The sequence below is a fragment of the Eptatretus burgeri genome, chromosome 2 (assembly GCF_056783735.1).
Source record: "Eptatretus burgeri isolate ZD-2024b chromosome 2, Ebu_testis_v1, whole genome shotgun sequence".
Classification (NCBI taxonomy): domain Eukaryota; kingdom Metazoa; phylum Chordata; class Myxini; order Myxiniformes; family Myxinidae; genus Eptatretus; species Eptatretus burgeri.
In genome coordinates, this window is record NC_140962.1 from 139,279,041 (window position 1) to 139,296,953 (window position 17,913).

A 17,913-nucleotide genomic window follows, 5' to 3' on the forward strand; every position below is an offset into this window, starting at 1 on the left:
ACATATCCTCTTTTGTTTAACCCTTTCATTTTTACTTTTCACATGTGAGATATTTCTGGTTTCAGTTTTCTTTGAACACTTGAGAACATAAATTACCGTCACTGTATTTATTTCTGAGAAACTTCCGATCGAGTGTGAAAACCTCTTTGGCTTCCAACATATGCATTTGCATCTTAATTAAAAAAAATTAAGTGTCCTTAGAAATTCCTTCATTCTCTCCATTTATTTTGGAAAAAAAATTGCAAAGCTTCAACCAAAGTCAAAAACACCAACATCGTCAATAACATTATCTTTTCCTTCTTCCTCTTTGGTTTCTTGTTTAAATCTCCTCCACGACATTGAAGGCATTATTCTTGACATTCATATTTTCAATAGACTTGTGAATTCTTTCTTTTCCTGTGCATTGACTATTTATTTTCTGTAATACTTCTGAGTAGGGAAAGAATACTGGTTCTGGCTCACTTTTCCCCATGTAAATGAATGGGGGATTTTCAGCCATGAAATTTTTCTTTTTTTTCCCTGAAAAAATAAATCCCCTTTTTAGCCCAAGGTATATTTATTTGTCTCCCCTTTTAACCTCGAGCCTGGTGTTGGCTTAGTGGTTAGGGTGGCGGCTTGGGATCCCAGGGTCCTGAGTTCAAATCCCGTTGGCTGCTGAATTAACACCAGGGGGTTGACTCAGCCTGCCATCCTTCCGAGGTCGGCAAAATGAGTGCCAGTGTACTGGCACCGGTGTATGCCCCGGTTAGAATAGGTGTACCATATCCCTGTGTGTCGTAAGAGGCGACCAGGGTTGGTGTCAGGAAGGGCATCCGGCCATAAAACATTGCCTCAAGAAAAAGCCAAACCCCTGCACAGCAGGGAAAAATGGCTGTAAAAACGGTCATTTTTTTATTTCCCCTTTTAACCTAGGGGCTCTCTATTCAAATAACCCATACAACAAGATAAAGATTTGTTAAAGGTGATTCGAAAGAAATATCTGAAACGCCTAAGCCCCGGGACACTCTTTATCAAATAACCAATGCATATTGTTTAGCTCACTCATTGAACCTATAAACATTTGTTCATTCTCAAATTCCTTCAATAGTTTAATTTTCTTTGCACAATAATCCCCATCTAAAATATTGAAAAACAAAACATTTGAATCTTTATATTTTTTAAGATACCCCTTTTGTGCCATTACGAAATGATAAACTTCTCTTAATGATCTCATCTGACCACCTCCTGAGTTGCATATCATTTTGATATTGTAGTAAATTATTTTTCCATTGTTCAATTGATAACCATCAAATTTTTCAGTCCATTCAAACATATTTATTATTTTCTTTACATCCTCTAACTTATTGGTTTTTAAATTGATTCGCATATTTGTTTTATTTACCTTTGTTTTAGATATTTTTTCAATAAGACTTATTTGATATTTTTCACATTCATTATGTTTTCCATTTATATACCAAGACTGAGATTTTCTCCACTCTTTAGTTTGACTAATACTTGGTTCGACCATTTATATATTGTGAAAAACGCGGCGGAAGCCCTTAAAAACCCTAACCCATCTTCCCATCGTTAAAACTTGTGTCCATATGGAACACAATCTATTTTATACACTCTATCATACAATATCCATATGGAACACAATCTATTCCATTATCTAAAATAAATCTCTTATCATCAAAGGCCCCTAATGCCTTTTTATTTACTTCTTCACTATATATCTTATGTTTATAACTTCTTATTGTATTCATTTTCCTATATTCTTCTTTCTTATTCATCAAACAATTATAATAATTTCTAAAAGTTATTGATTTCTTTATTACATATTTCTTTATTCCCTTTAACCTTTTATCAATCTGATCACCATACTTATAAGCATATGCCTTTGCTCTCAATCCAATAAACTCACTCATTACTTTTCCACCCAACTCATCCTTAAACTTGCCAATAACCTTTTCATTCTTTTTTGAAAATAACTCACTCTTCTTACTAAAATTACTTGTATCATATACTCCAATGTTTTTCTTCATATCCTTATAAACATCGTCAGTTTTTATATCTAGAATAAAACTATCGGTGTCCATATACAACAATGAAGCATTTTCACCATACTCTTTCTTTAAATCATTATACAAATAATCATACATCAATATCTTTGATAAATCAAGAACTGCTGTTCCAATATAAATTGGTTTATCCATGACAATACTTTCCTTTTTCATATGAATAGCAGAAAAGTTCTCTGAAAAAACCTCTTCTCTCTCAAAACTTGGTTTATTTATCAATCTAGAAGCTTCTTTCCAAGATGTTGCAAATCTAATGTTTTGCCTGTTTCTAACATTCTCCATTGTCTTTCCAAAGACAGCATTATTCATCAATTTATAGAATTCCCCTTCAAATTTTACTTTTGTATTTGTTCTCATATCTGTATTGAATTTAATATACTTTTTCATCCAAGGACTTTGTTTAAATTTTAAAACTCTATGAATTTTAGCTACTCTCAACCCAGCAGATAAATATTGTCTCAAGTTCCTTTGATGCAAAACATATCCCTCTTTATCATAGAATGTTGTTAATAACTTTTCTGTTGATTTGCCTTTAATATTAAAACTTTTATGATAATCACTGAACCATTCTTTCTTTGGGGTTTCTTTCTCACATGCAAAAGGAAGGTCTTTATGCTTATTATGAAGATCACTCGGGTACTTCAAATCAACTTCAAAATAATAACCTTCTTCTTTGTCATTCAATTTCTCTTGAGAAGAAATAACAATATTCATCAAAGCCTTTTCATAATCCTTTTCTTCCACCCACTCTAATTTACCATAAGGCAGAGATTGAGACATTGCCCATCCATACAAATTATTAGCATCAAAGTACATCAAATAATTACTATCTTTTTCACTCTCATAATTTGGAAGATATTTATTATTTGCTTTAGCATATCTTTTTGAACATACTTGTGATATTCCACCTCTCTTAGACTTCTCAATCATCAAAAGCATATCTACATCACTGACTAAATCTATATCTTGTTTTGTCATTTTCAACATTGCACTCCAAGCTAAACCAGGAGCTGTGAAATAGTGGGCAGGATCTAATCCATAACAATTTTTATTATGACAGAGTGATCTAAAAGCTTCAAACACATCAGCTAACAATAAAACATCTGTTTTTAGATACAAATCATGATATTCTCCAAGGTTCTTTATCTTAAATATTTTCCAAATTTCTTGTGCGTGTTTATATTCCTTATCACTTATCTCTTCTTCATAAAGGTTATTATAGAAACTTTCTTTTGAAGGAAGTTGTGTTTCTTTAAATCTCATAAATGAATCCATATAACCATAAGGATAAATTCCCTTACTTGTAAGAATTTTCTCTTTACTTTGAATTTCATTCCTTGTTTCAATTTCCTCTCTAGTTAGAATTCCCTCTTTAATCAGAATTTCATCTATAATCAGAATTTCCTCTTTAGTTAGAATTTCATTCTTTGTTCGAATTTTCTGTATAATTAGAATTTCATCTTCAGTAAGAATTTCTTCATTCATTTCCTCATTAATTAGAATTTCCTCTTTACTTTGAATTCTCTCTTTAATCTGAATTTCCTCTTTAGTTAGAATTTCCTCTTTTGGAAAGAATGAATTAAGATTTGGAAAAGAGCCCGTGGAGCTTAGATTTGATGCGAGGTTGGCTAGTGGCGTTCCCATAAACTTGTAAGAATCAAGAAACCTTATACGAGTTATAGGTTTTGTGAATATCATTTTTGTAAATGAAATATACTTTTGACTTGTGTTTGTTATGGCAGAAATATTCCCTGGTGTTTTTGAAAGTTCATTTATAAATAGATGTGTATCATAGTTGGCGCTGTTGTGAAGAAAGACTGGAATAAAAGAAGGTAATTTATAATTAAGATTACAACAGGAATGAGCGGGACCTCTATATTTACCAGTAAGATGACAATGATCCCTAACTTTAGACTCCTCAATTTCCTCCTCACAAATATGACAGATATTGTTCTTTCTAAATTCTAATTTTTCTTCTATGGTTAATTTCATCGGTTCATTTGTTTCTTTCATTAATTTACTTAGTCTTATACAATCCTTTTCTAATTGTTTTACAAACTCTTGTGAAGCATTTTTTCCACTATACTGTTCAAGTTTATTATACTTTTCTCCAACAGATGATTTGATATAATAACAGAAACCACAAGGAATATGTTTTTGATATTTATTTGTATATGGTTCTTTTGGATTAGGAGAAGCAGTATTTATCTTTTTAAGGATACATTCAAAATCAGCGTATATCACAAATGGGTGCATGATAGATTTATTATAATCTTCAAAAGAAATCTTTTCACCAGGTTTAGGCATTGTAATTACAGCTGATTTATGATTACTACAATATTTTGAATGTTGTTCTAATCGTTCTTTTGTATGAAATGAATTAAGACATCGCTTACAAGGATATATTTTGTTTGCTGTTCTGAATACCTGAGAAGAGATTAATCTTGATAAATTATTGATGTATGTGTAATGTGAATTATTTCCAACACTAAAATATAAAAGATCAATGTGTGTTTCTTCATTTTTAAAGTTGTTTGAAATTTTTAATATTTGAACTTTGTTTGTATCCGTTAATCCATATACATTAATAGAAAGATTATTCTTTTTCTCAAATTTAGGAATATCTGTTAGTGGCATTGGGAAATTAAAATCTTTAATGTCCAAGGTATTCTCATATTTCATATATTGTTTTACTCTTTCTGAATTACATTTTGGTGGATGTAAGTGAGCAAGAACAGACCAGAGAAAACATTTATTATCATTATTCTTAATATTAACAACTGCCTTCTTTCGTTTTATTTCTTTTGGTAATTCAATATAAGAAGAAGCTTTAAGAGGGTTTGATTTTTAGAATGTGTACATCTAAAAAGATGATTTTTTTAATATTGAATCCACTTCCTACCACTGTATTATCAACATCCTCCTCTTGTCTTGATAGTTCTTCATAAACCCCACTATTCAAAAAATCTTGAAATGATGTTATAAAATGAAGATCTGTCCTCATATAAGGAGTTTGTTCTTCATCTTGTCTTTTCATATTCATTTTCACTCCCATATAAAACTTTAAAGTTTTCATTTCTTTTAATGTTTTTTAATAAATTTTTCAACATCAGGTTTCACTATTTCAATTGATTCAATTATTGATGATGGACCGGGTTCTCCAAATTGAAAAATCCTTATTTTTATATGCCCTTTAAATGCCCCATCAGTGTTTTCAATATAATAGTCTCCCTTTACTTTAAACTCATTTTTCTTGTGTTTTTGTGATTGAAGATGCCTATTATAACTACTCTTCAAAACATCCTTTGAGCAGGTATCACAATGTTTTCTTTCCAACTCAAGAGGGGATATTTTGTGAAATAGATTAAATGTGTGTTTGTTGGTTCGGAGGTGTTTTCTATAATGTTTATATTCGTGATTACAAACATCGCAGTATGTTGTATTCACCATATTTATATAATAAAACTTTGCTTAAACTAAAAATTTCTTGATGAAAATTTCGTTTATTTTACAGGTGAATCTGTGCTTAAACTAAAATTTTCTTGATGAAAATTTCGTTTATTTTACAGGTGAATCTGTGCTTAAACTAAAATTTTCTTGGTGAAAATTTCGTTTATTTTACAGGTGAATCTGTGCTTAAACTAAAATTTTCTTGATGAAAATTTCGTTTATTTTACAGGTGAATCTGTGCTTAAACTAAAATTTTCTTGATGAAAATTTCGTTTATTTTACAGGTGAATCTGTGCTTAAAACCATTTTATCCTCCAACTTTTTCACTTAATAAATACAATGTTTCAAGACACAAAAGACAAGTTTCAATCAATCTCTTCATTTGTTAAAGATGCTGAGAAATATGTCAAGGATGTAAAATTGAACAAAGATAAATATAACAACTATTGGATAAAAACAATTATGGTGGATATGATGAGTTCTTCAATTTACTTCAGTGGAAGGGCTTTTAGTATACCTGGAAGAACATCAATTAAGGTATCTCTAACAAAAGTTTCTCCTCTCCTTCTGGCAATATATTCAAAACTAGAAAAAGCAATGAAACAAGAAAAGGTATCAAAAAATAAAAACCTTATGGATGAAGCTTTAGAAAGAAAAGATAAGACCATCTGTAATATGCAAGGAGAAATTTGTATTTTTTCAACAACCCTAAAGATATAAATCCTGATGAAATAAAGGATGTTAATATATCAGGTGAAATGACATTTCGTTCAATTGTAGTTAAGGATCATTTTAAAATTACCTTTAATATAAAAAATGTAGCAGTTGAATCTGTTAATGAAAAAATGTATATCGATATCGATGGTAATTTTTTTCTACTAATTAAATGAGCCAATATTCAACTGAAGATTTTGAAGATTATGAGAGTGATTATGATACCGAGAGTTTGCATTCAAACGATAGTTATGACACCGAGAGTTTGTGTTCAAATGATAGTTATGAAAGTATAGATGATTCTGAAAGTATCGAAGATGATATCGAAGATGAATTTCAGTTTAAGTAAAGTTTTACTTTATAAATATGAATAGTTTACTCGATTTTGAGCCTCTTGAATTCCATGATTCTCCATATGACAAATTTGAGAATTGTCCTGCGTGTGAAAGACGGGGATTAAACACAGAGTCAAAAGCCTATAAACAATGTATATTCTGTGATTATCTTCTAATTAATGATAATCAAAAATATAAAAAGGAAAATAATTCTTTTAGATTTACACCAAAAATGAATTACTTTACAAGATTGATTCGAGAAATGAATGTAAAGTACGAGGGTGAGAACACACCTTTCCTTACAAGGGAAGAAACTGAACGTATTAGAGAAATGTTCAAAGGATTGTTGTCATATCTTATTCATGGATGTGATTTTCAGGGAAATATCAACACAAGATATTGCATAAATAAAATAATGGATTATCTTGAAATTAAACCTGAACTTCGGATAAAATATAGAATTTCGAAAAAAGCCAAGAATAAATTAAATAACCTGTTTTCCAAATATATAAATGAATGATTTTTTACCTATTTGGGAAAATAAGATAAAATTTGACAACCATAAAAATCTCCCAAATTCATTAAGATGCCTCATAGTTGGTTCAAGTGGATGTGGAAAAACCTGCTTACTTTTAAAGATGCTCCTCACTCCCAACTTTTTAGATTATGATAATTTAATAATTTTCACAAAGTCGAGTTTTCAACCAGAGTATCAACTACTCTCACAAGGTTTTAATGCTGGTCTTCAAAAAGAAGATATAATCGGTTTATTTAAACTTCAAAAAAACCTAAATGATTTTAACATTGAAGATATAATACAACTATTTTGTGATACACAGAGATGTAAAAAGAAATCAAAACCGATAACTTGTATTCTGAGTGATAATACGGATGATATACCGTCTCCCCAAGATTTGGATAAATCCAAAAAGAACCTCGTTATCTTTGATGATTGTGTTAATGAGAGAAACCAAATGGTAATGGACAGCTACTACACAAGAGGGAGACATTCTTCTTGTAATTGTATTTATCTTAGTCAATCGTACTTTCAGCTTCCTCGTCGTTCCATCAGAAACAATGCTAATACTTTTATTTTATTCAAGTTAAATTCAATAGATATAAACAATTTTTGGAGAGACAATTGTTCTACATTATGTAGTAAAAAGGAATTTGGGGATTACATGAAACACACGACTGAAAAATATAAATATATTGTTGTGAAACAAGATGAGATATTAAATGATATTTTTCAATAAATAAATGGATGCGAAAGAAAGAGCAAGAAGATTTAGGGAACATCAAGAGTTGGTTTCAAAAGTTGTAAAACAGCAGGAAGACATAAAGAAGAAACGCAGACAGAAACTAACGGGCGAAGAAGCATTTGAAAGAAAACAAGAGAAATTTTTTAAACCACTTTTAAAAACTTCCCAAGGAAAAATGAAAGATGTTTCCACATTTCCCACGGTAGAATATACTCCTAAAAAACTTCAAATGTTAAAAGATTTCAGTCAAATGACGGAGGAAGAATTAGAGCATTTAGGAGAATTAGAATATGATGATGAAGGTTTATTTCAACAACTGGAAGAGATTAATCGACCCCCTGATTATATTGTGAATGCTCTTCAAAACAATGAATATTCAGCGGATTCAAAAACCAAAGCAGGACTCATTCCAACAGAACAATCAGCAATATTTCATCTTGTTCAAGAAAAGGTATTGATATTTAATGATGAATTAAGGTTCTTGGGTTCTGCTCAACCCCCTGTTAAACTAACTCCAAGATTAATGTTTCTTCTCACAAAAGATGGAAGACAAGGTTCAACTGTGAGGGATGAATCAAAGTATATTGATAAACCATTGGATATGGAAAATAATGATGATAGAGTATATATTGATCTGCTGAACACTCTAAATTATAAGGTTATTCTTTCTGGTAAAAGTAGGAAGAATGAGAAGGAGAAACACATTATTCAGGCTTTAAGTATCCTTGGTTCAGGTGTTAGTTTTCTTCCAAATGACCCATCGCAATTAGTTAATAGACTGTTATTGTTGTTAGGCAGTAAGAAGGCTGGAAATAACAATTGTTTTAATGAAGCATCAGCCATTTTAGACCAGTTGATGAACATGAAAATAATTAATAAATATCAATATAAAGACATTTTATCTCATATTAAATAAGATGAGAAGCACAATCCTTAGTTTCAATTTCACAACAAGCGACCACACATCTTCATTCCCATACCCACTACAACTTGACACAACAAAAGAATATGAGGCATCTTTATTGTCCATGGAAACTTATAATACCTTATTTAATATCACCGAGAAAAATGACAAGTTTAGTTATAATCCAGGAAGTGGATACAAAACGATAACAGTCTCACCCGGAGCATATGAGATTTCTCAAATATCTTCCGAAATTGCTCGTCTTATGAAAGAACAGGGTGATGAACCAAAAATATTGTTATAAACATTCAAAAACATACTTCAAAATCAACGATTAAAGTTAAAAATAACTACAAGGTTGATTTCACAATTGATAATTCATTTAGAGAGTTATTGGGTTTCTCCTCAAAAAAGATTGAAACTAATGGGACGTTTTACAGTGATAATGTCATTCAAATATCCTCAGGAATAAATTCGGTGTTAATTCACTGTGATTTGATTGATGGTGCTTATAATGATGGGAAAAAAACAAATACAATATTTTCATTCAGCGCATACTCAACCCCAATTGGTTATAAATTCAATATGGAACCCAAAAATTTGGTTTATCTACCTGTGTCAGGAAAAACCATACACAGAGTAAATTTTAGGATAACCGACCAAGATAATCGTGTGATTTCTTTTAATGGAGAAGTTATATCCATCAGAATTCACCTACGTGAAGTTTTCCAATAAATAAATACGATGGTTATTGTGAGGAAACACGAGTTGGGAAAATATAAAATAATTACAGGGGATGGGATGTTCCTTTCCCCATACTACAAGGGTGAAGGTATGTATCTTGGTAGAGGATACTATAAACCTAAGAGACAAAGGGGTGTTGGGCATCAATTTAGAGGAGATGGGATAATTGATACTCTCATGGGTATTGGTTCAACTATTCTTAAACATAAAGATCTAATTGGTTCAACTGCTTCTGCTGTGGGAAATGTTGCAGGTGCTGTAAAGAGTATAAAAGATGCCCAGAAGGAATCTCATAAATTACAAGCAATAAAAGAAATTAAGAAAGGCAAAACTCAGTTGTCCCCCAAGAACGACAGAAAATAATTCAAATACTTGGATCAGGGTTTCAAAAGTTTTAACATCTTTTTTTCCTAAATAAATACAAGTATGGAAGCAATTGATAGTATCTATGATTTGGATGATACTATTATTATCTCAAACTCCACTAAAAAAGAAGATTACTTCAAGGTAAATGCAATAACTGGAACAGACTGGAATACGAATGGTACAAAAAGTTTTGAAATAAATAATCAACAAACCTATTTGAATCTCTCCGAAAGTTTCTTGTTGTGTAAATTTAAATTCACTAAGGCTGGGAATAACACAAACGCTACACTTGTAAATGATTTCTTCTGGAAAATGTTTGATAGTGTGCGTTTGTATATTGGAACACAAGAAGTTGAAGCGGTTGATTATGTCTCTGCTGTATCTGAAATGATAAAATTTACACTCTATACATTCAGTGATAGAATGGGAAAGGGGTCTGTCGAAGGTTTTATTCCTGATATGTCAACGGGAACAAACACAGACCCTGGGTATACTCAAAGGAAAGGAATGTATAATGATGATACAAAAGCAGAAAATAGTTTTACTGTGGCAGTTCCTCTTAAAGGTATATTTGGATTTTGTGATCATGATAAAGTTCTGTATGGCCTTAAAATTAGATTTCAACTACAAAGGAATGATAATGAAAATCGATTGCTTTTTGGTGTTGGTAGTGCTTTTGGTGATCAGAATAAATTTGTAATTGAGGAAATGAGTTGGTATATCAGTGAATATACTCCTAATCTTAAAACAGAAGAGATGTTGAATCGAAGACTTAACTCAAAGAAACCACTCAGTGTATCATACCTCAAAAGAAGATGTCAACACGTTAAACTCAATCAAACAACTTACACGTGGAATTTGGGTGTTCTGGAAGGAAAGCCACGATATCTGTGGATCATTTTTAAAAAGCCAGATGGTGATACTGCGACTGATAAGAATAATGCATTGAGTGATAATGCTAAGGTGAAACAACTTCGCGTTTCTCTAGATGGAACATTTTACCCACGAGATAGATTGGAAATTAATTGGGAAAAAATGATTTTGCTGAAGCATACAAGTCTTACCAAAAGGTGTGTGAAAGTAATGGAAATAAAGAACCTATTTTGGATATGACAGCATTTAAAAGTTTGTATACAATCTATGCGTTTGACCTGAGCGCTCAAAAGGAAACTATAAAGTCTAATCGAGTGGATACTTCCCTATACATTGAAAGAGGAGAGAGTGAAGAAGTTGATACATATTGTTTGCTTTTGGAAGAAACAGAATTGCAGATTAATACAGATAATGGTGTGATGATTAGTCTCACATAATTTTTTGTTAAATAAATGAGTGGCAAAGTACCAACTGGGGTATATGTTAATCAAATCAATCTTCATAAACTATCATCTTGTGTTCAAAATCAAAAGCCTTGTACGATTAACGTTAATACAATTCAGAGAAAAGGAGCAGTAAGAATTGATGTTTTTCTCACAAGAGAACAGGTTAAAATCTTGAATGACACTGGCTCACTTAAAATTAAAATGACAAAACCAATGTTGAAAAAATATTCAATAAGAGAGACGAGTGGAGGATTTCTCCCATTTCTAATTCCTTTATTTGCTGGTTTAAGTGCGGTTGGAGCATTGACGGGTGGTATTTCAACAGCGGTGAAAACTGCCAACGAAAGGAAGGCTCAACTCCAGGCTCAAAAAAGAATTGGAAAGACATAACAAAGAGTTGGAGAAACAAATTAGTGGAAGTGGTGTAATTGTCGATTTTGCTGAAAAACTTGAAGGTCTGCCTGATAAAGCGAGATTGCTAGTTGGAGATATGCTTTCTTCTATAGCACAAGCAGGTGTAAAATTAACGAAAAGAGGTAATGGATTATATCTTTCTAATAAATAAATGAGCATTGATGAGTGGTTGAAAGAATTTGGAAAGAATACAACATCAAATTTACAACTTGTCAAATATTGTAAGAAATTAAAAATTCATAATGTGGTTATTTGTATGAGAGATGAATTAACAAATGTGCCGAAACATACAAAGAATATTATTATGAACTTAGAAGATAATAATGGGAACGGTTCTCATTGGGTTTGTATTTTTAATAGTCAAGACAAATATTATTTTGATAGTTTTGGTCTTCCACCACCTGTTGAAGTCATAAAATTCTTACAGAATGGTGTTTATCAAACATTTCAAGTCCAAGAATTAAATTCCAAGTGTTGTGGCCAATTATGCCTATATGTGTTATTTCAACTCAACAAAAATAAAAAATTTTATGATATTATTTTTAATCTAATATAAATGACTTATGTTGGTAAAGATGGTTCTATCTTTGGTGTATCTCAAGAACTGGATATTGATTTATCAAATTATTACACAAAGGCACAGGCTGAACGACATAAACATAATATAACCAAAAATATTAACATGAAAAATGCTTATAAATTAAAAAATTATCCAAGCCCGACTGACGCGAATGACTTGGTGAGATTAAGCGATTTATCACAATATATATCCTTAAATAAAACAGCCGTGTATTCCAAAGATACAGAAGTGTTGATATTATCTCCAGGTCATACAGAATTCACAGTTCGAATTAAAATAAATTTTTATAAAGAAGGGCGTATCGTTTGTATGAGAATAGAACAATGGGGGTATGATATGAATGATTTAGGGTATAATTGGTCATTTAAAATTAACCTCGAAGACCTGGAACAATTAAATCAGTCTCGTAAGGAAGAATATTATCCACTTGGTATCGAGAATGAGTTTTGTGGGGCCACGATTAGTAAACAACAAATAAAAGAATTTAATAAGGGTAAATATAATAATGGTTTTGCCCTTGTTTATCTCATGAAAACAGAAAAAACAGGATTATATATAATAAGTAAGGAAATACAAAATGATTTAACTATGGGAAAATGGGGAGGTGTTTCGTGCCATAATATTATTCTAACATATATTTCTAATACATAAATGACAGCAAGAAGGCTTCAAGAAAATTATCATTTCTGTGTCCAAGCATACCTTCAAGAAAAGGGTATTCGGTATTTTAATAAATATGTTCTACAACATAAGAATGAGGTATTTTCAATAAAAGATTGGCATTATGCTGATGTTGATAAACCGACAACTTTAGATTTAATTAGAATGTTAAATAATGAAAAAATTATAAAGTTAAGAAAAGGTAAGGCTCTTTTAGAAATTCAAAAGAAATTTTATTGGTTTCCTGTTGTAAAAAAAATTATTTTGGATACAGGAATAACAAGAAATCCTGATGAATATATGTATAATATTCTATGGGGTGTAAGCGATTCAAGGATAGTAAGGGATGAGGAAGGAGTTGAAGAAGAGAGGGAAGAGGAGGAAAAGGAGAAGAGGGAGAAGAAAGAGAAGGAGGAAAAAGAGAAGAGAGAGAGGGAGGAAAGAGAGAAGAGAGAGAGGGAGGAGAGAGAGAAGAGAGAGAGGGAGGAGAGGGAGAAGAAAGAGAAGGAGAGGGAGGAGAGGGAGAAGAAAGAGGAGGAAAAAGAGAAGAGAGAGAAGGAGGAGAGGGAGGAAAGAGCGAGACAAAATAAATATCAAAATATGGAAACCAGTGAGATTAAAAAAAGATTAGGGGTATTACAGAAAATAACTCAACCCACCGAGGAGGAAAACAAAGAATTGATAAGTCTATTTACAATACTTTCGACAAGACTATTGACATCGAGAAGACAGGTATTTTAATTCAAGTTTTTCATTTTTATTTTTTTTCTTAAATAAATGGGGGAGAGAGTGAAGGCATTTCTAAGGATTCTTTATGTTTTAAAAATTAAGATTCAAATGTGCATGTTGGAAACTAAAAAGGTTTTTGCACTCTGCAGGAATTTTTCTCATAAATAAATGAGTTATTGTCTCAAATGTAAAAAGAAAACTAATACTAAAAATATTTCATATATTAAAAGTAAAAATAACAGGGTTATACAAAAAGGTATATGTTCGGTGTGTGGTTCAAAAAAAATCAATTTATCTCCCAACACAAACTAGGAGGAGATATCCAAAAGTTTTTATCAGGAAGTAAATTTACAACTACTGGAATACCAGGGGAATTACATCTTCCAGGGTATTCTTTCTGTGGCCCAGGCACAAACTTGGATAAAAGATTAGATGAGGCAGACAATCCTAAATCCTGGAGTAAGCCTATCAATAGAGTTGATGAAGTGTGCATGAGACACGATATTGATTATGGGAATACCACAACGTTGCAAGAAAAGCATGAAGCCGATAGAGAAATGTTGTATAATTTGTCTCTGATACAAAATCCAACCTTGAGAGAAAAAGTTGATCGGTTCATTGTGAAGAAGATGATCAGTGCTAAATTGAAACTTGGACTTGGAAATTCAAAAAACTTATAGGCTCTAATGATGCCATTAAGACTGAAGAGCAATTAGCTGATGAATTACATAAACCAATATTCACAAAGTTTCAGAGAAGGAAAGTTTATTCCAAGGAAGTTGATTATATCTGGTCTGCTGATTTGATTGAACTCAATAATGATAAGGGGTACAAGTATGCTTTAACCGTTATTGATTTGAGGAGTAGATATGTGTGGGTTGTCCCTTTAAAAAACAAAACAGGTAATACTCTTATGTTAGCTTTTCAACAGATATTTAATAAAAGTAAGAGAAAACCTAAAAAATTGTGGACTGATGAGGGTAGAGAGTTTTATAACAAGACATTTATGAATTTTCTAAAAAATAACAGTATTACATTATACAGTACCTTTAATGAAGGGAAGGCAGTTGTTGTTGAACGTTTTAATCGTACCTTAAAAGAGAGACTATATAAAAAATTCACACAACTCGGTTCACAACAATGGTCATCTTTTATTCAAGATATTGTGGATAAGTACAATGACACGATTCACACGTCAACAAATATGAAGCCATCAGAAACATTTACAAAATTAAAATATGAAAAAGAGATTAATGTCAGAAAACCTAAGTTCAAAGTTGGTGATATCTTAAGAATATATAGGTGGAAATCTCATTTTGAAAAAGGTTATACGAAAAGATGGACCAACGAGCTTTTTAAAATTGTTGATGTAATAGATACGGTTCCTTGGACTTATAAGATATATGATTTGGAAGGGGAAGAGATTTTAGGTTCATTTTATTCACAGGAATTACAAAAGACAAAGATAAATTGAAATTTTTTGACTCCGCCCCTTTTTGGCTCCACCCACACAAGCCCCCGCCCACACAAGCCCCGCCCACACAAACCCCACACAAACCCCACCACACACCCCCACAAGCTCCAATAAATTGAAATTTTTGACTCCGCCCCTTTTTGTCTCCGCCCACACACGCCCCTCCCACCGAAGCCCCGCCCCCACAAACCCCACACAAACCCCACACAAGCTCCACACAACCTCCACACAAAAACTCCACACAAGCTCCACACACACACACCCCACACAAGCTCCACCCATATTCATCATATTCACATAATTAGTGATTAGTTAATTAGTTCCACACACACACAACATGTTTATTTAATTAAAAAATTATCCACCCATCCACACAAGCTCCACTCATCCACCCATCCCCCATCTCTCCACCCATCCATTTATCCACATAAGCCTCATCCACATTCACCCCTCCCACACAAGCTCCACCCACATAAACCCCTGCCCATATAAACCCTGCCCACATAAACCCCTCCCACATAAGCCCTGCCTACACAAGCTCCACACAAAAACTCCACACACATAAACCCCTCCCACACAAGCTCCACCCACATAAACCCCCGCCCACACAAGCCCCACCCACACAAGCCCCACCCACACACACACACCCCGCCCACACAAGCCCCTCCCACACACACCCCACCCACACAAGCCCCCACCGAAGCCCCGCCCACACAAGCCCCACCCACACAAGCCCCACCCCCTCATCCCCCTGTGCGCCCCCACCTTTGACCCACCACCTCCCTCATCCCACCCCCCACCCTTCCCCACACACACACATGGGGAGGGGAGGGATGGGATGAGGGGGTGATGGGTCATTGGGGGAGCGCACCTACCCCTCCCTCCCCCCCCAACCCCACCCCCCCCTTTACATCTCTTTTATTCTTTTCTTGTAATTCAGAATCAAGTAATTGTAAACAAAACAAATATAATTTATTAATATTGAAAATATTAAATATTCATTTGCGAAAATGTACAATCTTTCCCAGCAATCTTCTTCAGATGCCTTGTGATTTCGAAACTCAGACACCATATTCTGTTTTGAAACAAAAAGTGGATAATAATTAGGTTCTATAAAGATAATTACATGGTAATATGAATAAGCCTCGTTGACCACTGAATTAACACACCAGGAGCCTGTCATCCTTTCAAGGTCAATAAAATGAATTCCAGTGTACTGACAAAACCACGTCCAAACTAATGATGCAACCAACATAAGGCGACATTCTAAAGAGAGAGTGATATTAATAATAATTCAGAAATATTTACCTCCAGAAAATCATGTGTTGTACGAGTGATATTAATAATAATTCAGAAATATTTACCTCCAGAAAATCATGTGTTGTACAAGATTGCTTCAACAGCTGATGTTGTGCGATAGTGCTGAAAAAAAAAAAATAAGTCAAGGGTATAGATGAAGAGACAGACAGGGAAAGCAACACACACACACACACACGCACACACACACACACATACACACACACATAGACACACACACACGTGCCTCACCATTGGTTTAATTCATTCGAGATCAGAGACCAGTCATTATAAATCATTGGCCTCTTCAATAAGAGCAGAGAGAGGTAGGTAGAAAGACAGACAGAGAGAGAGGCACACACACGTGTCTCACCATTGGTTTAATTCCTTCGAGATGAGAGGACGTGATAAGACTTCATGCCACTCATTGAAAATGTCTTTCAATTCTCTTCTAAAATCATTGATCTCTTCAATAAGAGTATTAATTTCATGAACCACGTCATGATATGTGAACTCAATTTCTTCCAATGCCCTGTCAGGGAAAAAAAATATATATATATATCAGAATTATCATGATTTAATTAATAATCATTTGCTTCATCGTTCAAAGAGAAAAGCATACACAAACTTACCAACTCTGTAGTGGGCTGTTGGCTTCATCGGAAGAAATATCGTCCATGCCTCAGTTGTAAAAATGAAAATCCCGTCTGGCAGAAACTTTGTCTGGCGAACCGCTTATAAAGCAACGATGAGGAAATTGCTTAATCATTGGGTGTGGGCACAGGAAATGACAAGCTTCTCTTAATGATCTCATCTGGCCACCGCCCGAGTTGCAAATCGTTTTTGGACATAAACCACGCCATAAAAGTTTTGATTCAAATGTTTTCAGTTCGTGTTCTGAGATAAAATATAAACACGAGACCTTGTCTCACAGAATAGTTCCTATTTTTTCACAGCATGACAGTCCAAAACCACTTCCTCATTCACACAGCACGGCCGTGTCAAAAAACACTTCCTCATTTTCACGGCATGAACTGAAAACATTTGAAACAAAACTTTTTTCTGGCATGGTTTATGTACAAAAATGATTTGCAACTCGGGCGGTGGCCAGATGAGATCATTAAGAGAAGTTTATCATTTCGTAATGGCACAAAAGGGGTATCTTAAAAAATATAAAGATTCAAATGTTTTGTTTTTCAATATTTTAGATGGGGATTATTGTGCAAAGAAAATTAAACTATTGAAGGAATTTGAGAATGAACAAATGTTTATAGGTTCAATGAGTGAGCTAAACAATATGCATTGGTTATTTGATAAAGAGTGTCCCGGGGCTTAGGCGTTTCAGATATTTCTTTCGAATCACCTTTAACAAATCTTTATCTTGTTGTATGGGTTATTTGAATAGAGAGCCCCTAGGTTAAAAGGGGAAATAAAAAAATGACCGTTTTTACAGCCATTTTTCCCTGCTGTGCAGGGGTTTGGCTTTTTCTTGAGGCAATGTTTTATGGCCGGATGCCCTTCCTGACACCAACCCTGGTCGCCTCTTACGACACACAGGGATATGGTACACCTATTCTAACCGGGGCATACACCGGTGCCAGTACAC

General features: G+C 33.2%; 1 long non-coding RNA gene across 2 annotated transcripts; it reads right to left on the reverse strand.

Moving 5' to 3' along the window:
* Positions 1-15,996: 15,996 nt before the first annotated feature.
* On the reverse strand, positions 15,997-17,913 carry LOC147033299 (uncharacterized). 2 transcript variants are annotated; one of them, XR_015055522.1, is made up of 4 exons: positions 16,940-17,913; positions 16,681-16,839; positions 16,376-16,433; positions 15,997-16,086 (listed from the first exon to the last, which is right to left on the reverse strand). It is a non-coding gene; the product is annotated as an uncharacterized LOC147033299 (long non-coding RNA). The 2 variants fall into 2 exon arrangements; XR_015055521.1 differs by lacking the exon at positions 15,997-16,086 and having other exon boundaries at positions 16,097-16,433; positions 16,940-17,912.